Source organism: Cavia porcellus, unplaced genomic scaffold (assembly GCF_034190915.1).
Source record: "Cavia porcellus strain 051 isolate PalLab524CR breed Dunkin Hartley unplaced genomic scaffold, mCavPor4.1 scaffold_29, whole genome shotgun sequence".
In the NCBI taxonomy this organism is placed as follows: domain Eukaryota; kingdom Metazoa; phylum Chordata; class Mammalia; order Rodentia; family Caviidae; genus Cavia; species Cavia porcellus.
Genome location: NW_026947512.1, coordinates 23683840 through 23704304, shown reverse-complemented (window position 1 = coordinate 23704304; position 20465 = coordinate 23683840). Strand labels below are relative to the sequence as shown.

The following is a 20465-nucleotide window of genomic DNA, read 5'->3' as shown; positions in this document are numbered from 1 at the left end:
AGAGACTGAGGCAGGAGGATCACTGCACCTGGGCTATAAAATGAACTCAAGACTAGCCTGAAATGTGTAGTGAGACCCTGTCTCAAACAGACCAAAACAAAACCTTACAATACACTGTATTTCAATAAATCTAAATTGCCATCAAAAGAACCTTCAAAATTTTGTGTACCACTGTGAAAGAACAAAATCTGACAATTGTTTGATGCATTCTGATTCTAGATATATGAAAAATTTTAAATGATACATCTGAGAACCAATAAAATATGCTGTCCATAAGCTCATGACACAAAGAATGGTTAGACTGCTATCTTAATTTGAAGTTTGAAGTTATAGTATGTGCATACCTTGCTTATCCAACAATTTTTCTTTGTCAACCTAGAGCATTCTTACCTCTTTTTTTTTCGGGTTTTTGAGACAAGGTCTCACTATAAAGTTCAGGCTGACCTCAAATGCACAGAGGTCCTCCTCCCCAAGAGCTGAAATCAGAGGCACGTGCCACGACCCCAGTAACTCTTACTTCTTGAGTGACAGACCCTTGTGACTTCTCAACTGCCTCTGAAAACAGTTGTCTAGTTGTCTTTGGGCCCTCAAATCTCAGTTCCCCTGACATAGCCCAAGCCAAGTGGGCACACCCCACTGACCCTTCTATAGACCCTCTGCTCCAGCTCAGCCTTCCCAAACACCGCCCTGGCTCACAGCCATCAGCCTCAGACTGAGATCACCGGTGCCCAGGAGGGGAAAGAGATTTCAAAGCCTCAGCATGAAATAGCACATTTTCCTAAAGCACTCATCTTCTGCCATGGTAAACAATCTGTGATATTTGTTGTTTTTACTAAGCAAAACTACAGAATAGAATGATAAATTACATTAATTTTCATGATAAAATCTTTCATAAAAATAGCATCATTCCAGGTTTTCACTCCCCTCTACTGCTCAAGAGAAACCATGCCAAATGCTCTGGCCTAGAGTATTAGCCTGTTATCTAAAAAAATCCCATCACCTCTCAGTCCTCTCTCTCCCTCTTCCTCAATGCAATTTTTTTTTTCCAAGACACCTTCTCTCCATTCCCCCCCAGTTATCCAGCTTTACTCTGTTGCTCATGATAGTCATCTGATTTTCATGTCTGCTTCTCCTCCTTCCTGATTTCCAAACCTGGTCGCACCCTCAAATCCACTATCTTGCCGCCCGCCTCCCACCACCACAGTGCTGCCTGGCAGTTCCAGGAACCCTGTTTATTTCTCTTTATTTCAGTGCAGCGCCTTGGGCAAAGATTGGCAGACTACAGCCTGGGCACGGTGGAGGGACTACACCAGAGACCAAATGAACCCAAAGCCTAAGTAACACATTTACTGCTTGATCTCAACAATAACAACAACAAAGTTAGCCAGTACCTACCTAGATTCTCATTATATTTTCCAGCACTAAAATTCCACTATCCTTCTAAACACTGCTTTGTAAATTAACTTTTTTTTTTGTCTTTTTCTTTTTTTTATCAGTACCAGGGATCGAACTCACGACCACACACTTGCAAGGCAGGCGCTTATGCTGCTGAGCTAAATCCGCAGCCCCGTGAATTAACCTTTTACATATTGCATTTCCAAAGGAAAGCACAAGCTCTCTGTGGGCCGGGCTGTGCTATCCATCCAGCCTCCACCAGAATACCCAGGACAAGTCTACACTTGATGAATGTACTCCAGGGCTTCTTCCAACACATGATGAGATGACATCAAAGGACACGTTTAATAAACTATTAAACAAACCTGCTTACTTAATGATGATTAACTGATTGGGATGAGCTGTGATCAATATATACTGTGACTGTTTAAATTTTAATAATATCTTACAGTAAAAGACACAATGCTATTAATCCCCCTCAACACACTTATCCCTTTGCTCTTACTGCTTTCTGTCATCTTTTTCAGTGCATTTAGCTTCGCTGTTGTGACTGCCTCAGTGTCTTGAACTGATTCAAACATTCACAATTTCTGTCAAATAAAAACTGCCATGTGTCTTCACCCACCTATGCACAGGAGCTGCTACTGTGTGACTTCTGACTTTCCCTAAGTCAAAATGACCAGGAAAGATAAACATTTTGAATCTGTTCAAAACTTCAAGGCACCCACAGCAGCACAATTAAAGGCACTCACAAACGAAGACTTGCAGAGCTGTTTCAGAAACTGGCAAGAACCACATAATAATGGTGTTTGAAGTGAAGGGTGTATTCTGAGGGGTTAATGCCAAAATGTCTTTTACTGTAATCACTTATTTTTAATTTAAACATTCATTATATTTTTCTATCACAATGCCTCCATGGTATGTCTGCCATTCAATCAATCATCGAATGCTTCCTTAGCATCTGTATGGCTCTAGTTGCTGGGTAACGAGAGAATCATCCTGTAATGACAGTGCGCATCCTTTCTTCCCTGTAGACTTGGCCATCTCATGGAGCAAGATCCATGCATGTGAGAGAGAGGAGAATAAAAAACACACTGAGCGGTAATCCAGGAGGGATTTTGGAGACAGGAGAAACTGGTGCAGGCTGAAGGCTAAAGGGAGATTTTACACCCTCTGCAGTGAACATATTCTATGGATCCTTGAAAGGGAAAGGAAGAAAAAAAAATTGGTAGGTGGCATGCAGAGATTTATAATGTAGTTTCTACACTGCCAGATACCTGTGACTGCAATGCTATTTCAATAAGCAAAATTCTTGGGTGTGTTTTCTACAGATAAATGGGAGAAAGATGCTCCCTGCCTCACAGTCATGTTTAACATTTGTATTGATTTGTGTATCTGTAACTCTTCTTTCTGTAGAACCAAAAAGAATTTGAAACAGCCTAAAATAAATGTATGCCTTAAGAATTAAATATGTTCTGAGTGCCTACGCTACAGTCTGAATTTAGGTACCCTAAATTCATAAGTAAAATTCTAACCCTGCCTCCCCAGCTGATGGGATTAAGAGGCAGAACCCTGGGAGGTGATGGGTCATGGAGGGGGAGGCATCCCGAATGGGGTTAGTGTCCTTATGAAGGAGAGCTAGTTTGCCCCTCGTACCATATGAGGACACATGCGAGGGTGCCCTGTATGAACCTCCTCAGAGATGAATCTGCCAGCACCCTGACCTTGAACTTCCCAGCCTCTAAAACGGTGAGAAGTAAGAGTTTGGTGTATAAACCACTTCATCGGCAGGTATTCCCTGAGAGCAGCATGAGTAATCCCAAACAGTTAACTCCATGCATTTTTTAGACCCTAAAAACACGGAGAGGAGTAAGACTGATCAGGTCCTGAACTCTTTTAATGATGAGAGACAATCTGTAAGTAAACATGACCAAAACAGGCAGCTAGATGTACTCTGGAGGAAACGAACGGCCTGACCCCTGTCAGAGCACTGCTGAGTAGGGAGAGGTCAGGGAAAGCCTGTCCAAGGCCTTCTGCCAAGATTTAAGGGATGGAAGGGAGCCAGCCAAGCACAGAGTTGAAGGAAAAGACCAGAAGTAGCTAGAGGGACTGCAAAGCCCGAAGCACTCTCAGCGTGGTGTCTGTCCGCAGCAGTGGCAGGCTCTTAGCTGGACTGACATGGAGGTGGAGTCTGGCCAGTCGGAGCTCGGCCCTGGGGAGCCCTGCAAGGTAATGTTAGGACCTCAGCTTTGATTCTACAGCAAAAGACATGGCAGTGAAATGGAGGCAAAATTAGACAATCCGGGGAGAGACTATCCAGAGCAGACAGAGCTGCTGCCTCTAAGGGTTAACAGATGTAGTAATTGGGCTGCAGATTGCCCTGGGGCCTCCTAGCAACCAGAGGCAAAAAAAAAGTGATGCCGGTTTCAAGTTTTCATTATCTGAAAGGGAGATGGTAGCAGTTTCTGGGGGTGACCAGTATTGTCCTGCCATTCAATTCCACGAGAAATTGTTCCCTAGAATTTTATACATGGGTCCTTGAGGAATATGATGGTCAATTTCCTAGAGAGCACTTTCACACAAATCTGCGCTGGTGTTAGCAAATGCTGTCACATTTCTGTGGCTCTGTGGCCAAAATGAGACTGCTTAAGGTCTGGGCTCTCACTGATGCCTGTAGTGACTGTTTACATATGTTCTCTTCAAATATGATGCAAAAATTTCTATTGCCATATTTTAATTTTTTTTTTTCCCGTACTGGAAACCGAACCCAAAACCTTTACACGGAGCTACATCCCCCGCGCTTTTTTTATTTTCTGTATTTAGAAACAGTCTCATTAACTTGCTAAATTTCCCAGGCTGAGCTTTAACTTCTTTCGTTTCTTTACTTCTTTTTGTTTTGTTTTTGTCTTTTAATTTTTATTTTTATTAGTACATGTTTGCAAGATATTGTGGGGCGTTAGTGCATGTACAAAACACTTCTTAATTCTAAGCTCTTCACTCCTTCCTCCATCTCTCGGTCTCCTCATTTGCAAAATCATGTTTCCTACTATCTATCTTTTATTTTGCTCTTTAATTTATATTTTGGACTTTTCATATAAAAGAAACCATGGCAGTATTTAAACTCATGTGTCTGATTTTTTTCACTTAACATTATAGTCTCAAAGGGATTCATTTTCCTATGAATGACTCAAGTTTACCTCTCTTTATGGCAGAGACTCCACTGCATATAAATACCACATTTTCTTTTTTTTTTTTTTAATTTAAGAGGAAAAAGAGAAAAACACAAAACAAAACAAAGCGGTGTAAGGGTACACGTAATACAGAACTACAAAAAAAAAAAAAATAACAGTAAGAAATCACCTGTTAGTAGATTACATATTATCATCTTGAAAATAGTTGCTCAAATCACAGTATCAAAGAATACAAGGTGGACATTCAAACAGGGAGACTGCAAACAGCTGTGTTCAATGATCCAAAAACATTGATATAGTCAGCTATTTAACACCCCTAAACACACTTGCTGTTATATCCGTTAGAGCTCTTTTTCTTTTTTCTTTTTTTTCCCTCTCTTTTTTACAACAAAATTTACACATTTTGGATTTTATTACTCCTTAGTGCTTATTACTTTTTTGGGGGGGGGGGGAGAATACAGTCAAATATGGCAAAACAAAGCTGTCAGTCAAAACCAAGGATAGACATAGCACATGGTGTAGAACAGAGTACAAGGTTATCAACAATGGTTATCAACGTTGTCTCTTGTTTCCTTAAAAAGAATTGTCTATCTCATTAGATATTATAAAGTTGGACAAAACAGTAGAGAACAAGACCAATAAAACTTAGGCATTGTAAACATTACAGGACTTCCAAAGAAGACAATAGTCAAACCAGAATGGGATAAATACCACATTTTCTTATCCATTTGACTATTGTTGGACATATATATATATAGCTTGCAAGATTTAGCTATTATGAATGGTGCTGCTAAAAACATGGATATGCATGTATCAGTATAGTATGATGTCTAACTCTTTTGGGAAAATACCTAGGAAATAGAATAGCTGGACCTAAAGGAATCTTTACTTTTGGTTTTTTGAGAAATCTCTATAATGACTTCCACAATGGTTGTATCAGTTTATATTCCCACCAACAATGTAGAAAGGTTCTTTTTCCCCACAGCCTCAACAGCATTTATTATTATTTGACTTCTTAATGACAGCCATTCCTTCTGGAGTAAGACAGAACCTCAATGTTGTTTTAATTTAATAGAGAACAATGTTAAACATTTGTTCGTGTATTTATTGACCATTTGTTCTTTTTCTTTGGAGAAGTGTTTGTTCATTTCAGTTGCCCATTTTTTGATTGGCTCTTTTATTTGGGGGGGAGCTAGTTCTTTTACATTCTAAGAAAAAGTTCTCTGAAATAGAACCCACAAAATTTTTTTTTCCTATTTTGTAAATTACTCTTCACTCTATTGGTTGTTTCTTTTGCTGTGCAGCTTTTAAAATACAATCCTATTTGTTGATTCTTGATGTTATTTCTTGTGCCATGGGGTTCTGTCCAGAAAGTCCTTGCCTATGCCTAATGCTTCAAGAGATTTACCTACTTTATCGTCCACCAGGTTAAGCATTTCTGTTTTAACATTTAGATCTCTGGTCCATTTTCATTTTAGTTTAGTAAATGGTGCTAGATTCAGCCTTCTGCATGTGGATAACCTGTTTTCCCAGCACTATTTGCTGAAGAGGCCATCCTCCTGCAGTGCATGTATTTTACCCCTTTGTCAAAAAAAAAAGGTGATCAAATGTATAAGGGGCTGTTTCTGCATCCTTTAGTGTATTTTATTGATTTGAGTGTCTGTTCTGTGCTGTTACCATGCTGTTTTTTCACTATAATTTTGTAACATAACTTAAAATCCAAGTGATGTTACTTCTTGCTTTGTTCTTTTCATGCAGGATTGCTTTGACTATACTGGGTCTCTTGTGGCCTAATGAATTTTAGAATTGTTTTCCCTAGTTATGAGATGGATGCCATTGATATTTTATTGGGGATTGCATTAAATCTGTATGTGTTTTTGAAGTGCAGCCATTTTTGACAATATTTGTTCTGCCTAAACAGGAACAGGGTATATCTTTCTATTTTCTAATATCTCTTTGATCTCCTTTTTTAGAGAAATGTGGTTTTCATTGTAGTGATCTTTCACTTCTTTGGTTTGGTTAATTTTTGAGTATTTGGTTTTTCTTGGTGCTATTGTGAATGAATCTGTGTTCCTAATTTCTTTCTCAGTGGGCTCATTGTTGGTGTACAGGAATGTTTATTGATTTTTGTCTGTTTGTTTTGTATCCTGCCACATTGTTGAATTTCATTATCAATCCTAGGACTCTTCTGGTGAAATTTTTGGGATCTCCTACATAAAAGATCATGTCATCTGCAAGTAGTGATGATACAATTTTTCTTTTGCTATGAATATCTTTTTTATTTCTCTTGCCTGATTGCTCTAGCTAAGTTTGGAGTACCATGTTGAACATGAGGGCTGATAGTAGACACCCTTGACTTGTTCCTGATTTTAGCCCAATTGATGTATGTTAGCATCGGTTTATCAGAAATGACTTTAATCAGACTGAGATAAGGTCCTTCTATACCTATTTTCTTCAAGGTTCTTATCATGAATGAATGTTGAGTATTGTCAAGTGCTTTCTACATCTATTGAGAAGACTAACTGATTTTTATCCTTATTTCTGTTTATTTATGTATTACATTTATCTTTTTTATATTCCTAAGATGAAGTCTATTTGGCCATAGTGTATGATCTCTTTGATAGTTGGTTGCATTCTGTTTGCCTGTATCTTGCTGAGAAATTTTGTATTAATTAAAGAGATTGGCCTGTAGTGTTCTTTTTTGGTTGGATCCTTGTCCGGTTTTGGAATCAGGGAAATGTTAGTTTCCAGGAATGACTTTGGGAGCACTATATTGCTTTCAATGTCATTAATAATCTGAGTCGTGTTGGTGTTAGATCCCCCCTGAAGTTCTAATTTGACTCAGTAGTGAATCCATCCCACATATACTATCCCGGGCTTTTCTTAGTTGGTAGGTTTTAAATGATCACTTCAGTGTCATTGCTTGTTATCAGATTGCTCAGCATTTTTAGACCTTCTTGATTCAGTTTTGGTGATTCACGTACATCTAGGAATCTTCAATTTGTTAGAGTACAATTTTCCATAGTAGTTACAAATGATCTTCTGAATTTGGGCACTGTTCATTATGATTTTGCCTTTTTCATTTCTAATTGCATCCATGTGCGTCTTTTCTTTCCTTCTTTTGAGAAGATTAGCCAAGAGTTTGTCCATTTTTTTATTCTTTCGAGGAGCCAGCTCTTCTCTTCACTGATTCTTTGTGTTTTTCTTAGTCTCAGTTTCATTAATTTCCCCTGTGATCTTTATGTCTTCTCTTCTTGTACCAATTTTGGTCTAAAGTGTTCTTTTTTTCTACCACCTTGAGGTGCATCGTGTGATTATTTATGTAGCTCCCTCTGCCTCCCCAAATGTGAGCATTTGCCGCAGTAACTTTCCCCCTTGGTCCTGCTTCCATCGTGTCACATGGGTTCCGATGTGGCATTGGCATTTGATTTAGGAATTGTTTAAGCTCTTACTTGATTTGTCCTGTGGCCCACTGAGTGTTCAGGAGTGTTTTGTTCATCTCCATTTGTTACCACAGTTTCTTTAGTTTCTTTTACCTTGATTTCTAATTTCAGTGCACCATGACCTGACAGAATACATGGAGTGAATTAAATTTTTTGTGTTTATTTAAGCAGGCTTTATGAACTAGTATGTGGTCTATTTTCAAGAAAATTGGACTTGAATTTGTAGTCCTTTCTCCATGCCCAGAGTACGGAGATTATAGACATAGGCCACCATTCACACTGGCTCATATCTTAATTTTTATTTGCATGTAGATTGGTCTTGGGAAAATGTAAGAAAGGCCACATGTATTCTATATGTTTCTGCCTCCAGCATGGCTCCTGAGTGACTCTGAGGGTTCCAATATGGCCTCCGATCCTCAGTTCCCCCTCTGGTCTCAGCTCTCACCATCCTGACCATGGCCACTGGTCAGCAACAAGAGGGCATAGGATAAAAGAAACCAGACAGGGCTATAAATGCAACTGTGTGACTTATGGCAAGTTATTTAACTCCTAAAAGCTTCCATTTGCCCATCTAGCAAGATTAAATAAAACAATAACATAGTTACCAGCACCGAGTAGTTGCTTTCTGCTTTCAGTGAGTCCCAGTATCTAGGAAATGGCTGCTAATGAAGAAAGTTATGCTTTGCCAATTAAAATATACATATTCCTAAAATATCCTTTAAACATAGGCAATTGTTTAAAATTTCAAAACCTACTTAAGCGATATGTGATAATTGCAAACATTTGTACCAATATGAAATATATAAAATGTTAAAATATAAATCATCCTTCACTACTTTCTTAATCTTCCATTCTGCAGAGTACAAAGCAACTCTATAATCAAATGTTCTTTGCTATTATTATTATTCTTATTATTTTTTTGGTACCAGGGATCAAACTCAAGACTTTGTGTTTGCCAAGCAGGTAATTACGCCGCTGAGCTAAACCCCAGCCCTCTTTGCTATTACTAACACAATAAGATGAGCAGGTTGATTGGTCTCTTTCCAGATATTTCCCTAACATATATGTGCATGTGCTTTAGCTCTCTGTATAAATATTATTCTCCAGTGTACTTTTTCACTTGCTAATATAGTCATTCTTCTGTCTGTACAGACTCATCTTAATTATACAGTAATTGCCTTATAATATTTCATGTATTCATGCATTTATTTATTCAATGAATATTTATGAAGTGTCTATGTTATATATTTATATTATCCATGTTTTTTACCATTTAAATAAATATATGCATAGTGCTCCTATGTACTTATAAATAGGTCTAGAGAAAGAGACTCCTATAAATGGATTTTGTGAGTATAAATGTGCCTTCATTCTGAACTTTGTTAGATGTTGACAAATTGCCCTCCATAAAGGAGATGTCGGTTCATCCTCCCACAGCAGTTTGTGACCGTTCTGATTCAAAAGCATTTTTTAAAAAATACTATCTTATTCTAATATGCCTTTCCTGGGTCACTCATAGAAGTAAGGTTATTCTATAGGTTTACTAGCCAACTCTCTGAACTCAATGAATTTTCATGTTCTTGAATCATTTTCTACAGTTTAAAGGATCCTCGTTGGATTGGGTACACGTGGACTCAGAGGCATTAGCACAGTCCCATAACACTTGCAGGCAGCTGTCTATGTTCAAGGGCAGCCTAAGGCACATCACTAAGCTTCTGAAAAGCAGGGAGTCCCTCTTCCTCACCCCCAGTTCTTTCATGCCACAAGTCATCTACAGATTGCTTAAAGTCCCACCAGTCCAAATTAGTGGCTCCATAATTTTGGAGTCAAAATAGGGAAGCAGATGCAAATCTGGGTGATTTGGTCATTGCTTTTCCTCACGTCTTTTGGGAATCATATCATGTAGGGTATTATTTCTCATCAATGCTGTATCACTCCAAGTCATCGGGTCTCCTTGGTGAGTATTCTTTGACCACCAAATTTGAAACAACATCCTTAGCCCCACTCTCCTAAGCTCTTCAGTTCCTTGACCTGCTTTATGTTGCTTTATGGGAGTTTCCATCATAGTTCACTTGTTTCTTTATTTCTACCTCTTTTAATTGAGTAAAAACCCTAACAAAAATATGTGAAATCAGTGAACAGAACTCTACAGTCATAAAAGAACTTCTATGTAAGTTATCTTATTTAGTCTTACCCAAAACCATGATGTCAGTTTACAATTACCTCATTTTACAGAAGTGGGAAAAGAATCTCACAGAAACAAAAGAACATGCTCAAAAATTGTGTAGCTGCTTCGTGGGAGGGTCTGAGCTCTACAGTGACAACACTGACTGGTCTACTGACTCAGTTTTTAGCTGATATAAACATAGCCATTTGCAAAAGAGTCATGAGATGGTTCTAAAGCAAGTGTTGTATTTATTAATACTTTTTTGTTTCTGCATATCTACACACCTAATTCTGCAGAAATATGGACTTGGATGCTAGTCTTCATGGGCAAATGGGGACGCTTGGTCCATAGTTAATGACCTGCCCAGCTAGACTACAGTGGCTGCCCAGATGTTTCTTCCTTTGGAGATAAGCTCCCAGAGCAATCATGATTTGGTAGGCAGGTGCTCAAGCATTTGTAAAAAGGATTGAATTTACAATTGGCTACATCAATTAAAAGCCCAATTTCAAAACCGCCACCTCCTCCTCCCACAAGCTGAAGTTTCTCGATGTCATCTACCTTGATTACATGCTGGGGAATTACAAGAACTCCTGATTCTGGATTTCATTCTGAGTTAGCAGATCTGGAGAGAGACAGCATGGGGAATGTTTAAAGCTCCTTTGGGAATTAAGAAGTACAATCAGGGATGAGAAACACTGACTTACAGTTTCTTCAGATAAAGGGTCTGAGTCCCTGTGGAAAAGCAACATTTAGGAAAAAACACTCCCTGAGCAATATTATTCAAGAGGGCAATTGCCTACCCTGAAGAGTTCTTGGAATAAAATTAGACGGGACTCATTCAGAGGGGACCATCGTGAAACAGCACCCTCTGAAGAAAAGATGGCAAAGCCATTTGGGGACTGGCATCCTGAGAACTGTCTTATGAATGAAGAAGCAACATTTTATTCCTATGGAACGGGAGCTACAGACTTGTTGTGCAAAGGCCAGGCGAGTGGTAAGAGTTTCAAGTTGCACCTACTGACCTCTACTGCTGTGGCTCACGAGCAGACACAGACATGCCGCGAAAGTGTAGCTGCGTTCCAATAGGACTTTATTTAGGGACATTAAAATTTCCTTGTTAATACATGTAAACGATTTAAAAATGTAAAAACCATTCTTAGCTTATGAATCATGTAAAACCAAGTAGTAGACCACATTTGTCCTAAGGAGTATTATTTACTATCCCCTACTAGAGAAGGATGAATTAAGAAAGAGATATAGGAAAAAAGGAATGTTAAATACATAAACTGACGGAGCAAAAGGCTAATTTGGGTGGAACTGATTTAATGCACCCCATATGTATGGCCCATCCTTGTCTTCGCAGGGAGCCCGAAGCGGAATTAACTTCTCCACCTGCAAATGTACTTGAGATTTCAGGGTGTTTCAAGATGGAGTTGGCCTGTCTTTTAGCTCTTTTCCCACTAAAGAAATTACAGGCTGCTAGAGATGTGCAATAGGTCAGGACAGGGATGGATCCAACAAGAACTTAATAACTCAATCACAAAACTTGCGGTTGCCCTATGTGGAGGCTGCTTTTACTGTCCTCTGAGCCATAAAAATACCAGCTCCCTGTTCTCCAGTGAACGGTTTATAGGTATTGATTTACACAAACACAGGTCTATTAAATATAAGCCCAAAAGAGTCGGGGAATTCAGAGGCATAAAAACAGAAGTGGGAGGTGAAGTGAGTCTCACACCAAGCGGCAAGAGGGCAGTTTCTCTACAGGTATGTCTGGACAGGACTTGGGCAGTTTCCCTAAAAAGCACGCGTGCTGAACAGGGGAGAGGTGCTGGGGTAAATCAAGAGATTTCCTTGCTTCACAAGCACGTTCCCCGGTTAATGAGGGTATCTGTCCAGGTGAGCATTCTTATACATCACACAGTTTAATGATCAGAACATTCAAATGTGAAATAAAACTCTTCGGCCAGGGATTTAGCTCAGTGGCATAAGCGCCTGCCTGGCAAGTGTGAGGTTGTAAGTTCGATCCCTGGTACCAAAAAAAGTGAAATAAAATTCTTCTCTGGAAATTTCAAAAACTAGTTTTGAGGATCACAGGGAAAAAGATTTAAGTGGGAGAAAAAGAAAGATACATATAAATAAATATCTTTTTTCTCATCTTTAGAGAAGATACATGAGCCAGAGGGAGGTAAAGAGATGTGGAGGAGAAAGAGCTTCAAGTAGCATTTGGATGAAGGGGAGTCCCATTAGCAACTCCAGTAGCTCTTGGGGACCTGCCTGTGGTGACCCTCAGATATAGCTCAAAACCACTTCCCAGATCTCACAAGCAGCCACCAAGCTCTGTACTGTAGACGTCGTAAATGTGTTTTATGTATCGCGCTGCTGGCTGCAGTCTCCTTGTGCCCAGGTTGTTACCCTCTCCTAATAGGACAGAACAAAGACCAATGTCAGACTCAAGCTCTGTGCGCAATTACCTTCCTGACCCTCACCTCTCTGATGGGCTTTGCTTTTGAAAGCTTGCATAATACTATAGGTTGGAGCAAGAGCCCATTTTTGTAGCAACATTTTGTAGCTTTTCCACAGGCTCACAGGAGAATTTTGCCATCACACACAAAAAGAAAACCCACGGTCCTGACAGCAGTCAGAGGAGGCCACAGAGCTATTGCTGAAACACCAAAAGCTGCTTCCCATGAAAGCTGAGATTTAGTGCAGAAGTTGGAACTGGGGATTTGCAAGAGAAGGAAAGTGCTGAGGTACCTGCGGAGATTCCACAGGAAACAAAGCAGAAGGTCAGTCTCGGGGCTGGGAGGGCCCCAGAGGCCAGGGCCTTCCTTGCTGACTTAGCAAAGAACACCCTCGCAGCAGCATCCGTCACCACCCACGCTACCTGTCCTCTTCCTTCTGCCAGGGTCTTTCCCTGACACTCGCCTCACCCCTCCAGATGCTTAGAACAGGGTTTTGGCCTGTGCCAGCCGTCCCTGTGTCACTAAGCTGTCATTCTCCATGGGACAGCACCCCTTGCAGGGCATCAGCTTGATTTCCTCACAATCCTGATTTCAGTTATCTAAAACTTCTTGATTAGGTTGATTTTTTATGCCTCATAAAAAAAGATGAAGCATTTTATTTTTTTCTGATTATATACCTAACTAACCATATCAGGGGAAAAAAAATCCCTTTCTAGTCACGTGACTTTTTTAAATTCTGAAAACGTGATTACAGTAAACTTCTTTCCTGAGAAATCAATTCGAGCACCTGCTGCACCAGGCACACATTTCTGGAAGTGACAGCAACATAGACTCCATCGTGACTGCCCTATGGAGTTCACAGTGCAGGCAGAGACCATCGGCTAACGATCCCAGTATATCACTACACGCTTAGCTGCATTCCACAATGGCACACTTGGGAACCCCAGGGTCGGTGTCATAGGGGCAGGAGAAAGGAAGAGGGCACCAGGCAGTGCTGGGGGCGGAGGTGCCGGAGCAGCAGGGCAGTGCCCTGGCCTTGTTGGGTCCTCAGTGCCTCCGGAGCAAAGGGAAGGTCAGGTGTGACAGGGAGAAGGTAACGCCAGGCCACGGGGTCTCTCTGCCAGGTAGTTCTGGAAGGCAGTTGTTCTAAGCCCAACAGTGGAAAGTCTTTTTCAAGTCCACTTTTCTTTTCTTCCTTCAGGAGGTGGATTGGGGTTTTTAAAGTATCGGCTAGATTCTTTGGTAAACACAGAATTTTAGTTGGAGGAACAATGGTAGAGTATTAAATGAGGAGTTCACAAGGGCAAACTCATAAGAATGAACACCCAGTAGAGGACATGAGATGATAGAGACCAGTCCTAGAATTTAACAAAGACATAATATGGCACATTTTAAAAACAAGCAATACTTAAAAACTGCCTCTGGGTCAGAAAGATATAACTTCACATCCTAAACCCACTATTTTCTAGCTATGTGACTTTGTACAACTTACTTAACACCTTTTTGCCTGGAATTCCCCACCTGCACGAGCAAGAATTGAGTCTTTTATACCTGACCGGAGTGAGGATTAGATGAACTAATACATGCAAAGCCCATAGAACATCTCAGTTTGTGGAAGCCTCTATGATTAGTATTAATAATGAAGTCTTCTTTCAAGGCATCACCACCACAGATGTCCACTTACTTGCCATTCAATATTTGCTTCCCTGAAAATGCCATATGAGTTAAAACTAAGGAAACCACAAAACATTGCCTGACTTCCTTTCTAGGATGGTCAATTTTATGATCACCTTCAGATAAGAACTGCCAGAAATGCTCCATTGGCTTTCAGTGTCTCTGATGTCTCTGAATGAATGTCTCATTCTTTTTTTTTCTTTTTTCTCCCCCCTCCCCCCCAACGGGGTCTCGCTGTGCAGTTGAGGCTGGCTTTGGGCTCACTTTGTAGCCCAGGCTGGTCTCGAACTTGCAAATGATTCTCCTGCTTTAGCTCCCGAGTGTTGGGATTACAGGAGTGCTCCACCACAACCGGCTCAATTTTTTTTTTTTAACCAGGAGAAAAAGGAGAATTTATATCAGCATGCTCAACCAAGTTCAGCTCCCAAATGCGTGTGAAAAACTGCGAATAGACGCCAGCTCAAAGGGCACTCAGAAAATGACTCAGACATTCTTCCCAGTCTGGGGTGTGAACACATTCAGTGTTCACAAAATATAATAACTGCATTATTTCTGTTGGCCTCTACATATAAAAAATGGATATAAAATGTCACAAGAGAACATTTTCAGAGTGTTTAGAGATATTTCTTTTCACAAGATTAAGAGCCAAAAAATGATATTTTTATACTGCCCCTTCCATCTCTCTTTAGTTCTGCAGTTTGGATTTGAAGTCCAAGAGGGAATAGACCCTTTAGAGGCCTGGAGGTCACCATATCCCTGGAAGACGCTGCCATCTAGTGGCCAATGTAAGCACTGCAAAGATTGGCTAGATCTCTTTGTCTCTCAAATTGGACGTTTTATTGAACAAACCTATGATCCTCCTTTCACCATCACTGATTATACTGACCGTAGCTTCTAGGACCACAAATGAACCTTTTTCTCTTCTCGGTGTTAAAACAACAAATTAGCCCTAAAAATTAGAAGCTACTTGTACTGATGGATGAAGTATGTTTAACAATTAGAGGAACGGGGGCTGGGAATTTAGCTCAGCGGCATAAGCGCCTGCCTTGCAATCAGGCAGTCGTGAGTTCAATCCCCGGTACCGATAAAAACGAAAAAAAAAAAAAAAAAAAAAAAAAAAAAACAATTAAAGGAACGCTGTGTAGGTAGAAAGTCGAGCTATTTAATTTGCAAACAGTGGAAAGAGGAGCACACAAATCCACTATCTTGATTTTGGCGGAAGAGAACAAAGGAAGTGCATTCCGTGCCTCAACAGTAATTGCAACCAATGCAGAAGACCTACTATGTGCGCGACACGTACGCAAAGTAAACAGGACCTCACAAGGATGCAGGCGACGCTCTCCGGGAGGCAGACGACCCTGCAATCCCGTGGACTGCTGTGTCCTCAGCTGCGCACAACAGCTGTTCAATAAACAGAGCAAACAGACCGGCGCGGGAGCCGCGCCTGTGTCCCCTCCTCCCGCGCGCACGCGGTCTCCCCGGCAGGGTCAGGGCGCCCCCTGCACTCAGCCCCGCGCGAGTGTCACTGAGAACTAACGCGTGCACGGGGGTGGAGGAGCTGAGCTGCTTTTGGAATTAGTTCACGCCGTCACTGCACTGTCTTTATAAACCTAGCCTTCTTAACACTCCTGAACAAACGTATTCCTCTCTCTATTTTCCTGGGTTCTGATGAAGCTGAGTTAGCCCGGTAGCGAATGCGCCCCCGGGGGCGGGAGATTTCCGCCCGCGCACCCTGCGGGTTTCGTTTCGGATTCAGCTGCACCTGCCCTTCGGTCATCTGCTCTTACGCTGCCCACTGCCTGACCCGGACTCAGCCCAGTGAGTCAGGCTGACTGCTAGTGGCAGCGCCAGGACACCCGCAGGACGACGGTGGCCAGGTTTCGCAGTGCGAGCTGGGCTCCTTCTGCTCCCTGGCCGGTCCTCGGGGGTGTGCAGAGTATTTACAGCCGGCCACCCCACCCTTAACTCACGCGTGCGTGCAACAGCCACTGCCAGCATCGCCCACTGGACTCTCCAGGAAGTTTTAAGGAAGGCCCCTTTCTAACTGCTCTGACAAGGGATGGTAATGCTCTCTAGCAGTGGCTCAGAATAGTTATGGGCTCCTAATCTTCCTCTTGGCCATCTAGGAGAGACTTTAAGGCCCTTCTCCTGTTTATTTAGTGTAAGCAACCCACCTGAGAAAACAGAGGAAATTCGTATGAGGACATTATATTTCCACAAGTTTGAAATTCAAATAATTAATTAATTAATTCAAATTCTTAACATCTAACATTTTGAACTGGGTATGGTGGCACACACCTATAATCCCAGTACTAGGGAGGCTGAGGCAGGAGGATTTGCACAACTTTAAGGCCATCCTGGGGTACATAATGAGTTCAAGACCAGCCTGAATTACACGGCAAGATCACAAAACAAACAAATTCAACATTATTTAAACATTTATCTGAAATAACAGTGGGGAACAGTTAAGAAATTTTGACAGAATAGTAAGGGAGGATGTCTTACTAGATATTAAAACTAATTCAAAGACAGATTAAAATAATTTTTTTTGAGACAAAGTCTCACTATGTAGTTCGGTCTGGCCTTGAACTCAGTATATAGCTTAGGTTGGTCTGGAACTTGCAGTGAGTGATCCCCCTGCCTCAGCCCCTCCAGTGCTAGGGTAACAGGTGTGTGCCATCACGCCAGGCAAAACAATGTGATAATGACATGAGAATAAGTAGATCAATAAAATATAAAATATTGATATAAAATGGGTCCTAGAACTTATTAGGAAATTATATCTGTTTCAAAAATCACAAATCAATGAAAGAAATTAAGTGTGAGACAATTTTTCTCTTTTCAGTGGCTCTAGAGGTTGGCCTCAAAGTCTTCACAATGAGCTACATTGCTAGCCTGTTTTTTACTTTTCAGTTAAAGACAGAATCTTGCTATGTTGCTAAGTTACCCAGGCTGCTTTTGAACTTTCAGTCCTCCTGCCTTGGCCTCCCAGGAGACAAATACCGTGTTATTTATAGAGATGAGCTGAGTGTGGTGGTGCGCTCAGGAGGCTGAGGCAGGAGAACTGAAAGCTTGAAGCCCATCTGGGTTGCACGCTGCATAGTGAGAACCTGTCTGAAAAAAACAAGAGGAGAAAATAGTTAACTCTTTGGAGAAAAAAAAAATCTTCCTTACTTATGTCATTTTAAAAAGTGCCAAATGAGCAAGGAAATTTAGAGTAGGAAGCAGAAAGAGGGCACATTGAAGCCCAGCCTGGGCAATTAGAAACTTAGTGAGACCTTGTCACAAAATCAAAAAACAAAGAGGACTAGAGATGTAGTTCAGGGCAAAGGTCCCGGGTTCAATCCCCGGGACTGCAGAACAGGACAAAGGAAAGACCCAGGGATACGTCTCCGTGGCGGTGTGCACTTGGCCTGCAGGAGCCCTGGGTTCCATTACAGTGTTTCTTTTTAAAAATGAAAAAATACAATGCTGACTACATCCTGATAGTAGAAAAGATTTTCTAGGCATAAAACTTAAGGAAAGAAGCAACAGACTAGAACATGGATTAAATGTGACCCTACAAAATGTTAATTTCAAAAATAAATAAAATTAAAGAGCAAATTAGAAAATGAGAAAATATTTGTGATAAAAATGATGAAAGTTTACTTGTAAATCCATTAAAAATGAACTCTAATAAAATCTATATAAACTCTACTAATACCTTAATAGAAAGTGTACAAAGAGAACTAACAATTTCTTTACACAATAAAAATCTATATGGTTAATTAACAATATAGGACTCGGGGCTGGGGATTTAGCTCAGGGGCATAAAGCGCCTGCCTTGCAAGCAGGCAGTCGTGAGTTCAATCCCTGGTACCAATAAAAAGGAAAAAGACAAAAAAAAAAAAAAAAACAATATAGGACTCTGCTAATAATTGAAACCCTGAATGAAACCAAAGCAAGGTGGCATTTTGACCTCTCAAATTACTTAAAAGATTGAAAAATCATAACAGACACTGCTAGTAAAGCTATGTTCAGACTGACTCTGCATTCCAAATTCCTCTACAGATTACATACCACTGGGTCCCACAATGCACCATCTACCAGTGTAAGCTAAAGGAGTGATTAGAAATCCAAGTGTTTATTTACCAAAACACTTGCTGAAGGGTTACCAGTAACTATGAGGAGCTGCAAACAACACAAATTGCCTATGTTAGAAGAGGAGTTAAATAAACTGTGATGTATTCATGGAGACATTTATGCCATCGTTAAAATGATGCTTTAAAGGAATATTACATAGGATGAGAAAATTCAGATAAGTGAAGAAAAACAGGGAACATATTAAATATTTATTTGCACATATGTCTATTTAATACCTAAATAGAAAAGGATTGCTCAATGTTAACATTATTTTCTTGGGTAATAGGAATGTGAATGATTATTTTGTTTTTACATTTTACACTTAGAAATTTTACACAGCATTATTTATTTAAAATGAAGGGAGTATATCTTATTTACTATCCTATTATTTTTTTGTTTATTTACTAGAAATTAAACTCAAGACCTTCATAATAAGCCACATCCCCAATGGATTGACTGATTGATGGACTGATTAACTGAAAGTGCCCAGGATGGGTTCTCACTTCTCATCCTCCTGCCTCAGTCTTCCAGAGTGCTAGGATTACAGGTATGCGCCACCACGCCTGACAAAGGACAGTCTGTACTTTTAAAAATTCCTTGATATCTGTGTGACTTTCAAATATTTTACTTTTAAATATTCTGATATTCTTGATATTTGTTCTTTTCACAATTTGAAATGATCTATAATATAAGAAATTGCGTTCAGATTTCTTGGTTTTCTGTTTCATATGATTCTCATTCAAAAATATCTAAATGGGCGAACCTGAGGCGCCGGCGGCTCCTCCCCTTCCGGCAGAGGTGGGAGTGTGTGCCTGGGCACCGGAGACAGCTCCCAGCAAGATCACCCGGTGACCGCAGCGCGTGTGCCTACTGCACCAGCTCAAGTCGAGAGAGAAAAAAAATCAGTGGATCAACGAGCTGTGCAGCCCCGGGACAAGGGAAAATGCTTTGCTGGAGCTAAGTAAGAAGCCAGAATCTGTTCCTAACCGTGCACCCATGCTGTGGCATCCCTTCGGTACTCCTGCCGCACTTTTACAGGAAATTGTAACTATTTACTGGTCTGTCAACCCACCTTGACAGCACACCAATCTAACAGAGTTTGCGATGCTCTGGCATTACTGCAAGGTGTGGCCAGACACCCAGAAGCCAGGTCAGCTTTTCTTGCAGCGCAGGTCCCACCCACTTTATTTGTACCCCCATTGGTACACTGTCAGCAAACGCATCCCTTTGAGGATCTTGGCTCACCAGTCTAGGCGTTACTGGGGCCTTGGTGAACACAGATGAGCAAGAAGTAATCAACTTTTTATCGACAACAGAAATTATTCCTTTGTGTTTACATATTATGGAATCTGGAAGTGAGCTTTCTAAAACGGTTGCCACATTCACCCTCCAGAAGATCCTCTTAGATGACACTCGTTTGGCTTCCATATGTCAGGCACAAGAGCATTTTTCCCATGTTGTCATGATCTTGAGTAAGATGGTCCTGCAGCTGGCCACAGGGCCTTCTGCCCATCTACTGAAGCATGTCATAAGAGGTCACCTTCAGCTCTCAGATAATCCCAAGGCACATGAAGCACTCAGGCAGTGCCTCCCTGACCAGCTGAAGGATACAACATTTGACCAAGTGCTAAAAGATGGCACCACCACGAAACACTGGCTTGCACAGCTATGAAGAACCTACAAGAGGGCCAGGTCACCAATCCCCGAGGTATCCCCTGGCCTGCTCAGTGATCCTCCCCTGTCTGCTCCCACTATTCCCCAAGTTGAGGAAGGGAGGGGGACCCACGAAGAAATCAGCTTAGGTTTTACCACTAATCAAGAATAGACGACCTCAAAGCTGACCTGCACTGGGGAAAAAGGCAAGGTGCCCCTGCCAAGGTGCATGGGCTGCCATCTCAGGCTGCCTTGAAGACCTGGTTGAGGACCTGGGCTCCCTTGGCTACTCCCAGGAAGTGGGCTGCTGGCATAGCAGTCCCAGAAGGGTTGCAACACCGGCAAATGCTGTATTTGC

General features: G+C 41.1%; 1 pseudogene; it reads left to right on the top strand.

The window, feature by feature from the left end:
• Nucleotides 1-20428, top strand: part of LOC100729468 (CCR4-NOT transcription complex subunit 9-like) — a 49488-nt pseudogene extending 29060 nt beyond the window's left edge.
• Nucleotides 20429-20465: the final 37 nt, after the last annotated feature.